Here is a 10,187-nt window from a genome sequence, read left to right as displayed (position 1 = left end):
TTTGAAAATTGATTCGGGGTCGGATTTGAGTGAAACTAGTATGGTTAGACTTGTAATTGAATGAGTTATCGGATTTTGTGAGTTTCATCATGTTCCGAGGTGCGGGCTTAGGGTTGACTTTTTGGTCGATTTTGGAATTTTAATTAAAGATTCGACCTTTATCGATTTGATTTGTTTTCTTTGGCATAATTTGATATATTTTAGTTGCTTTTGACTAGTTTCAAGACGTTAGGAGGTCGGTACGTGCGGAATGACATTTTTGGAGCATCGTTTGGCTTGCTAGATATTGGATTTGGCTTGTTCGAGGTAAGTAACACTTTTAAACTTGGTATTGAGGGTATGAAACCCTGAATTATGTGTTATTTATTTTGGTGTTGAGGTGAAGCACATGCTAGGTGACGGGCGTATGGGCGTACACCGTGTGAATCGTGGCTCCGTTATTTCTATGGTACTTTTTAGTTACCTGATCTTATCTGTAACCATGAAATCTTTACTTACTAGAGCTATTGAGCTGTGATCCATGTTAAAAACTATGTCTAGGATACATGCTTATTCTGTTAGGACCTACCGATTTCATATTGTTGTTGAATTATTTGTTTAAATTGCAAATTTCATACTCAGTCATGTTCATTCATTTCACATCATATCTCAGTCTCTGTTACTATTTATTGACAGATTATCATCATTTTGGGCTAGTTTCATGGCATCGTGAGCCCGAACGCCTGAGATGTGAGTGATATATGCATATATGTGGATTGGGTTGCACGCTCTAACGAGCCTTATGACTGTATATATTTGGATCGGGTTGCACGCTGCAACGAGTATCATTGATTTATGCCATGATTGGCTTGATATAGCGCTTGGGCAGAAGGAGCCCCTCCAAAGTCTGCACAAATCCTCAATGAGCGCGGTTGATTTATATTGAGGGGTGGATCTTCCTGGGCATGGATCTTTCCTGAAGCATTTCTATTTGGGGATGGATCTTTCCCGACTGGATTGGCCTTGTACAGTACTGAGTGACTGACTGGCAGTTGCTATATATATATATATATATATATATATATATATATATATATATATATATATATATATATATATATATATTTCGGAATGGATCTTCCCTGGGCTGAATTGGCCATATACAGTACTGAGTGACTGAGCATGTCAAGTGATTGAGCATGATAAGTGGAAAGTGTGAGACAATAAGATTGAGTACTGTGAGAGTGTGAGTACATGGTTCATCTCTGAGATACATTGCCTTCACATGCATACATGATATATAAGCATAGAGTATTTTCCTCATGCCATTTGAAAATAAAACTCTTACATGTTGAAAGCTTTTTGGGAGAAATTACACTTTTCAAACTTACTCATATTTTTGGCGATTTCAGTAAAAGATTTGAATTTTCACTGATTTACTTGAAAAGCATACCTATTTTTCTTGAACTGTGAACGAGCCAAGCATTTTATCTCTGAGTACTTTTTTTGCTTTTATTATGTTGTTATGAACTGTTGTTGGCTATTGGCGTTGGACTCCGACCTATGTTCTAGCTTGTTACCATTTTCAACCTAAGGTTAGGTTTATTACTTATAGAGTACATGGGGTCGGTTATACTCATACTACACTTCTGCACCTTGCGTGCAAATGTTGGATGCTGATGTTGTTGTGATCGGCGGGAGCTGAAATTGAAGACGTACCTGCGTTCCGGTTGTAGTTGCCTCTTGTTCATGGTAGCCTTAAATTCATAAAAATCTATTTATGTACATTTCGAACGTACATATGATGTATTTATTTCATACCAGCTTTGTAAATTCTAATCTTAAAAACTCATGATTTATACTACCAATCTTTGGGGAATGTATAAGATTTAGATTTTTTCTTTTATTTAATTGCCTTATTAATTTTATTAGAATTGGACAGTTGTTAATTGACTTACCTAGCGGGTTGGGTTATGTGTCATCACAACTAATATGCTTCTGGGTCGTGACATTGGTACATAATTTACCCTGAACTTATACCGAATTTATAGTATCACACTTAAACCTTGTGAGTGAACAAATCCATTATTGTAATTTTATATTTTCAAAGTAATTTTAAAAAGATATAAACGAAAAAGGGTGATCCTCGAAACCAACAAGCTTAAGGTTTAGATAAAAAAGGTTCTAAACATTTCACATATCATAGTTCAACATCCTAGTAGTCGGAGCCAGCCAGGCCATTTTCTGTGGGATTTCCTTCTCATGTTTGTACTTTGTTCTGTCTTTTCTGTCAAAGATACTGCATTAATGGACAAGCCTTTTTCCTGCAGAGCAACAATTTCAATCAAGAGTTAAGTTATTTACACCATTATGTAAATTGACCTACAACAACAAATTAATAATCCTCATATCATGCATGTTTGATGTCATAACTTGAAAAGAGAGTGAAAACTTGTTATAACCAGTTAATTTGCATTAATAACGTAAAATGTTTTTGCACTATTAGCGTATACTATTAACTTAAATCCTACTGATAATATGATAGCTTAGAAAATTAACTTGTTATACACAACCCTTCTATGGTTATCTCGTGGAAGTCTGAAGCTAATGTGGAAGAAGGCAGTTGTTGAGCAAGTGACGGAGACAACTCAAATGCCAGCACAGAAATAGAAAGATATGTATATTCTGTAAGACACAAATCAATATACATATCATTAACATGATAACTTTTTCAATTGTGTAGCTCACCAATTACTATATAATCATTAGGAAGTGATGGACTATAAAATCATTAATTGACACATGCATAACAAGCCTATATTACTCTATTAAATTTCATGAAACGCGCGATAACTAGCTAGTTATAGCATATCATTTTTTTTTACCTCAACTGCAACTGCAAGAGGGTCTTTGATCTTCTCATGGAGATTTATTTTTTCGTCCTCGTCCTAACCTGTAAGTACTGTAGACATAACTGAAGTATTCCCCGACTTCTCAAAAAAAGAAAGTGCACCTGTTGATGAGCTCGACCTTGACAATTTCCATTCATCCATATCTAGTCTTATCTGGCTTAACTGCAATAGAAACCAAATATTTTTGTGCAAAGTTACTTTGACATTATTGTCATTAGGGGTGTCAATGGTTCGGTTCGGTCGGTTATTTTATAAAATTTGTACCATATTATTTTTTCGGTTATTCTATTATGTATAATCAAAATTAGACTTTTCGAAACCGTCCCAATCATGTCGGTTTCTCTTCGGTATCGGTACGGTTTGGTTAATTTTCGGTATTTTTTTAATATCATGTAAATTCACCAGTAGAAGTAGAATTGCAATAATATACGTTCTTTTATAGGACTTAGCAAAACTCTCTAGACATTTTTACTGTTTAAAGGGTGATGAATTTAAAAAAAAAAAGATGACTAAAGTATAGATCCATCAACTATTCTACAACAGCGTAAAAGAAATCAAACAAAGACAAATAAAATATTAATCATACGAGTTGAAAGATAACCAAGTTGGGACGACTCAAGAATAAATTCTATAGAAGATTAAATATTCAAAAAGATAAATCTAAATTATATGAAAGGAAATATATTCAATACATTGTAGTTTGCTACTCATAATCGCTAGAATACTTTGTGTCTTGCTAATAAAGATACTTGAAATAACTTAGTTTAAGTAGAAGTAACATAATAGGTTTTAGGAATTAGTATTTTGAGTTTAATTACTTGTTGACTTGTAATAGTTTTCATAATTCCAAGGCTCAAAAAAAATTTAATGCATTATTATTTTAAACTTACTAAATAAATATATTTTCTACGTGCAAAATTTATTCGGTGCGGTTCGGTATTTTTTCGGTTTATTTTTATGATATAAAAAACCTACTCTAATTATCGGTGCGGTTATAGATTTATATAAAAACCTACGATTTCTTAAAAAGAAACCTAAAAATCGATTTAGTACGGAACGGTTTGATCGATTTCGTCGGTTTTCGAATATCCATTGACACTCCTAATTGTCATGTAAAAATAACTACAGGTAACTGTCCAAAAAAATAAATTAAATGGAACCAATAACTTGAACAATACGGCAATTAACATGCTCGACAACAGGTTAATTAATTGACATGCAGTGTAAAAACTCATTTTACTGCCAGTATATGTTACTAAATCTTTATTAAACCTGCAAAACTCGAGTCTCAAGGACGGAAAGTCGAGATTCCGAAACCAAAATGGTATCGTTCTGGAATCAAAATACGTTTCTACAATTTTTAAAAAAAAAGTTACTTTTCTACCTAAAATCCAATATTATACTGCAATTTACTTTAACAGACTTTTAGCCGTTAAAGTAAAGCGCAGTATAATATTGCGTTTTACCTAAAGCGCAGTATTATACTACACTTTACTTCTTTTTTGGGCTCACCAATAAGTGTTCTACGGTTAACTAACATAACAATAATTCAAATATATAAAGCACGGTATTATACTGCATTTTACATTAAAAAAAAATTCTGCACCCCGAGCTAGGACTTGCCTTATTTAAAGGCATTATGATTTTATGAAAATCCATTCAAAACTTTCCTTCAAACTTCCGTTCATACTTCTCTTCTTGTGATCAATCATTTTTATTATTATGTCTGAAGAGCCAAAAATAAGGGTTTCATTATATTGGAGTATATTGGGGGGAAGGGGTGAGGTTGTAATGGAGAATAACTCTGTGAGGTATAGTTCATCTCCACAGTGTCATGTTAAATTGCCGCTTACAATGGAGTACGATAAATTGGTATCGTTGTTACGTAAAATAAACGAGTGCGAGAAAACGTTCAGTGAACTTTAAAGTAACCGGTAGATTTCCGTATTCTATGACTCCGTAGGGGTTTGCTTATTATTCTAAGTTTAACATCGAAGATGATGAAACTCTTAGAGATTTTTTGCGGATTCCGGATGAATACAGGGAATTTATTGTAATAAAATTGTTGTAAATATACGTCAAGGTTGAAGACGTTCCCAATAATGAGGGTGTGCATAGTAGAGATAACCCCCAGTCATCGGGTGGTTATTCTGGAGTAGTTTTTGCCAGACAAATTCCTGATGAAAGAGCTTGCCTTGATTTAAACTTATCACCACCGGCGAATGAGCAGCGAGGAAATAATTTTTTGACTTTATATAATCCACAAGACGACTGGTAAACTTCAATTTTTCTACGCTTTAACGAAGTTTATTTTATGTTTGAATTGGATTTGTATTAACACTCATATTTTTCATAGGGGGTACAGTCCAAATATGAATTTTACAAGTTATGACCCCGCTCCAAGTTGGAATATGCGTAGTTCTGGCGTGTTGGACCACGGTGGTCTATCCGGGAGTTATCACCAACAAGAAAATATCCATCATGAAACGTCAACACAGTACAACTTGTAAGTAAAGTGATATAGCTACATGTAAAGTATTTATCAACTTGAGTAGCTTATCATTTTGTTCTTTTTGTGCAGTGAAAACGACCAACTTGATGTTCCTAACCTCACACAATTGCCCATAGACGACATATTGACTCGTGATTTGGAAGATGCTTAGAGTCAGGAAGATGATAGTGATTATGACAACAATGCCGATGAGTCTGGAGATGACACACCCTTCCCTGATGAGGGTGATGATGAGGAGGAAGTGAATATCGAACCTGAGCTGACGAGGGAGCACGCTCCTCCACCTCCCGTTAGACCAAGAGTGTACGAGTCTCACGTGTCGTTTCATGAGCGGAATATTCCCTACATTGATAATTTGCCAAGTATGCTGAATGTGGATGCCCTCACAAGGGATACTGACGAATTTCGGTCAACAATGTGGCATAAGTCTAGACCGACGGTGCTGGCAAAGGGCATGTATTTCCCCGATAAATCTCGCCCAATCAGGGCTGTAAAAATCTACAGCGTAAGAGAGTGCCTTGAGATGACGGTAAGGGAATCAACTACGGAGGTATACAAGGCTGTATGCCATAGAGACTTTATGGGTTGTCACTGGATGTTGCGTGCTAGCAAGAAGAAATAAGGGTTGTGGAAAGTGGGTAAATATATTAGCACCCATAGATGTGAAATGGACACATTCAATGAGAATCACTTCAACTTGATGTAGACTTGATTTCCCTTGTCTTGATTCCATACTTGGAAGTGTCCATTAGGTTCAAGATTAAAGAGTGTATTACAGCCGTCCACCACGAGTATAGGTGTACTATAACCAAGAGAAAGACATATCTCGGGCGCAAACGTGGTTTTGAAATTATTTATAGTGACTAGGATAAGTCATTTTCATCTCTACCCAGGCACATGGCCGCAATGCAACATTTTAACCCCGGGAGTGTTGTTGAATGGAGGCATGAGCGGAGTCCGGACAGACCCGAATATATTTTCAACTATATGTTCTAGTCATTTAAACCAGCAATTGATGATTTTGTGCATTATCGTCCGATAATTTACATAGACAGTACTCATGTCTATGGAAAGTATGATATTAAGCTTTTGATCGCAGTTGCAGTAGATGACAACAGACAAATATTTTCACTATCTTTTACCATTTGTGCCAATGAAAGCGAAGAGACGTGGACGCTTTTTTTGAACCACTTGAAGCAGCACGTTGTCACACAGCGTTCAAGTATTTGTTAATATCTGATCAACATGGTGATATTTTAAGTTATGTATGGCATTTTCCTGAATGGCAGGAACCCTATGCATACCACCGTTACTGTGTGAGGCACCTGAAGGCCAATTTTCAGAAGAAATATCACAACAAGGCCTTGCATGATTTAATGTGGATTGCTGCAACTGAGCACCGGTAGTGCAAATTCATGAGGCGCATGGAAGAGATCCGGCAGTTAAATCCACGAGCTTATACTTAGCTGATGGGACATGAGATTCATATGTGGACATTGCATACTGATGGTGGCAAACGATGGGAAGCCCTGACTACAAATGTGTTGGAGTCATTCAACGGCTTATTGAAGTCTGCACGTGGATTGCCTGTCACTGCCATGGTCTGGGTGACATTCAAACAGATTGATGGACATGGGTGTTTAATTTATGCCAATACCGATAAGAAGATTTGAGAACTACAGGAGGCGAGCACATTGGCATTCATTTTTACAGTACGATCGCGACCGAGGTGTATTTGAAGTTTGCACCGCTATCTGCGGACACCAGAGGAATAATCTATAGACGGTGAATGAAGCCAACAGGTTGTGTTCATGTGGGAAATGGACCATCTACCACATGTCGTGCGCACATGCCTTGAAGTGCTTTCAACAAGTTGGTTTAGGGGAAACCAACTATGTTGATAGGCGATACAGTGTTGCTGCATACATAGACACATATAGTGGGCAGTTGCAACCATTGGGTGCTGAGCATTATTGGCCACCGGAACCATTTAAAATGGTGTGTAACAAGTACTATTTGCGCAAGCTGCAAGTGCAAAAGAGAACGCGTATATTGAACCAAATGGATGTTGGTGATACTGTTTATGCGCGTAAATGTAGCATATTGTGAGCACGTGATTTTTGCTTCACACGACAATCGCTCCAAAAAGAAATAAAAAAATATATAATTGGCCCCGCTGTACAATTTCGGATTTCTGTGCGGCACCTTGTGGATTTATTTGTGATTTTGGCCCATTCTTATTTATTTACTTTATTAAAATAAAATTCAAAAAATATATATGTGTCCTGCGTAATTCAAACCATAATTCGGTCGTTAAATAGAAAATCGTGATTAGGCATTTTCGTCCGTGATTTTATTTGGTTTGACCTTACCTGTTTTGAAATATTTTAGTATGTGTGCAAATAATTGTATTTGAGTGTGTATTTTAATTTGATTTTTGGCTTAGTTTTGTTTTAAAATAAATAAGAAAAGAAATAAAAATAAAAAAAAAAAAGAAAAAAGGAAAGACCCCTTCCGGACTTGGGCCAATTTGTTAAAATTGGCCCAACAAACTCAGCCCAAACGGACAGCCCAAGCCACCAGTCCAAACAGCCCACCCCCAGGCCATGAAACGACGTAGTTTAACACCAAAGCTACGTCGTTTCGATGCCAACCCATCACAACCGTTTAAACCAAGCCGATCCAACGGTCCAAGATCAATCCCCATAACCCATCAACAAACCCGACCCGTTTACACCCGGACCAAACCCAAACCCTCAACACTTGAAACGACACCGTTTCACTTAAGACCATCAGATCCAAACCGTAGATCTAGATTGATCTAACGGTTGAGATCAACCCACCCACTAACTATATAAGCCCAAATCCTTACCCTACCCCCCCTATCCAATACCCCAGCCTCATCGTCTTCACCCAAACCCCCGAACCCTAGAGCCGCCCCTGCACACTCTCACCAGAAACCCGGCGGCCTGAACGCCGGTGACCTTCCCCTTAACACCCTAGAACCCCCTTGCCATCCTGAACATGGATCTGCTAACCATGTAGTCCGAACCATCCCCTAGGTCCTCGAATCTTCATTTGAAGATTCGAGTTAAAACTCGTTTTACACCAACCAACCCCAGCTTCACACCAGACACTCCCCAGACCCCCCTCGTGACCAAACCATACTTGGTTTGGTCCGAATCTGACCAAGGAAGCCTGAATCCCGGATCTGAGCTTTGGAAATTTTTGTATTTCTTCGTCACTGGTTTATACCGGTTCAACCGAAGAGGTTAAGGTCTAATGGACTTTAATCAAAGTGTTTCTCATCTGAGAAACACTTCGATTAAAATCCATTCAGCCTTAAGAAAGGTCTGTCCAAATCCGAGTCGAGGTTTTGATTTTTCAAAGATTTGAGGTGAGTCTTGTTTTCTTTTCCTTTTTTTTAGTCCGTGTGATTGGTCTTTGAAAGTTTGTTCATATTTGTTTTAATTTTATCAACTTTTGTTTGGCCACTTTGTTTGAGCCCCTGTGTTTGTCTGAATCCCTCCCCTCCTATTCTGATAAGGCGTACGTACTGGTGGTATTCCGAATTTGTACTGACTAACTGATTCCTCAAAATACAATTCTGTTTTAATCAGTATAAGTTGAGTCATGTGTCCCATACTTCTGAATGTTTGATTTTTGGCTACGATTGTGTATGTTAATGCTAATATAGTCGAGTCGACAAATGTCGTCAATTAGTTTCAGTAGTTCGAATGTTAACGATTGAACATTTTGCCTGCTGCAACTTTGTTTGAATCAAAGTAAGAATCAAGTAGGGTCATTTATAGTTGTATTTGAATCTGAAAGGATAGATTGTTAAGCTGCAATCTGAATTGAGGGCATGTGCACTTGTGCACAGCATGTGCATTGTGCACTTGTGCACAGCATGTGCATTGTGCACAGCCTGGTTCCTGCACAAAGGCCCCTTTTGAATTAAAAATAGTTTGACAGCGTGTGCTGTCAAAGCACACCCCTGCTGCCCATGCTCTACTTTAGTTTAAGAAGTATTAAACCTCACTTAAAAGAGTAAGACTGTCAGGGAATATCATGGGGGGATTTTGTTAATACTTAAATAACTAATGGGAATCTGAAATGGAAATGCACATGGGAGGGACTGGGGTATTCTGAAAAAAGGCTGTTTAAAAAAGATAGTTTTGAGGTTTATAAAAGGGGGGGAGATATACAGAACAGAAAGAGGAAAAAGGATAGACACTGGACCTTGAGGGCTGTAAAAGAAAATAAACACACACAGTGAGGAATTTCTGGGGAAAGAGAGCTGAATAGATAAGGGAAAAGAATATAGACATACTGTGAGGAGTTTGAAAAGGAGAGCTGAAATACATACAAAATAGATACACATAGATAGAGGGAGATTAAGGGATAGAAGGGATACAACCAATAATCAGAAACTTTCTTCCTCCTATTGTTATTGGGTTTTCAGTTGTTTCAATTTGTTCAAACCAATTCTGATCCTCTGAAATCCCAGTTGTGTCTATTAGTTGAGTGCTCTCATTGGTTTACTACTGTTTTGATCTATCTGGAATTCTGATTCTACTCCACTGGGTGCTGTTGTTATTTGGCCATTTGTTCTCTATTGGCCATAGTTGCATCACTGCATTCGAGCTTGTTTCTTGCTGCATTGCTTTGTCTGCTGCTATTCTGCCCTGCTGCTACTGATAGTGCTGTGATTGCTGCTGCATTTTTGTTGTCATCATACTCTGCTGACTTCCCCTTTTCCTTCAATTGTCAAATATTTCCAG

The sequence above is a fragment of the Nicotiana sylvestris genome, chromosome 2 (genome assembly GCF_000393655.2).
Source record: "Nicotiana sylvestris chromosome 2, ASM39365v2, whole genome shotgun sequence".
NCBI classification, from domain to species: domain Eukaryota; kingdom Viridiplantae; phylum Streptophyta; class Magnoliopsida; order Solanales; family Solanaceae; genus Nicotiana; species Nicotiana sylvestris.
Note: the sequence above shows the minus strand (reverse complement) of the source record.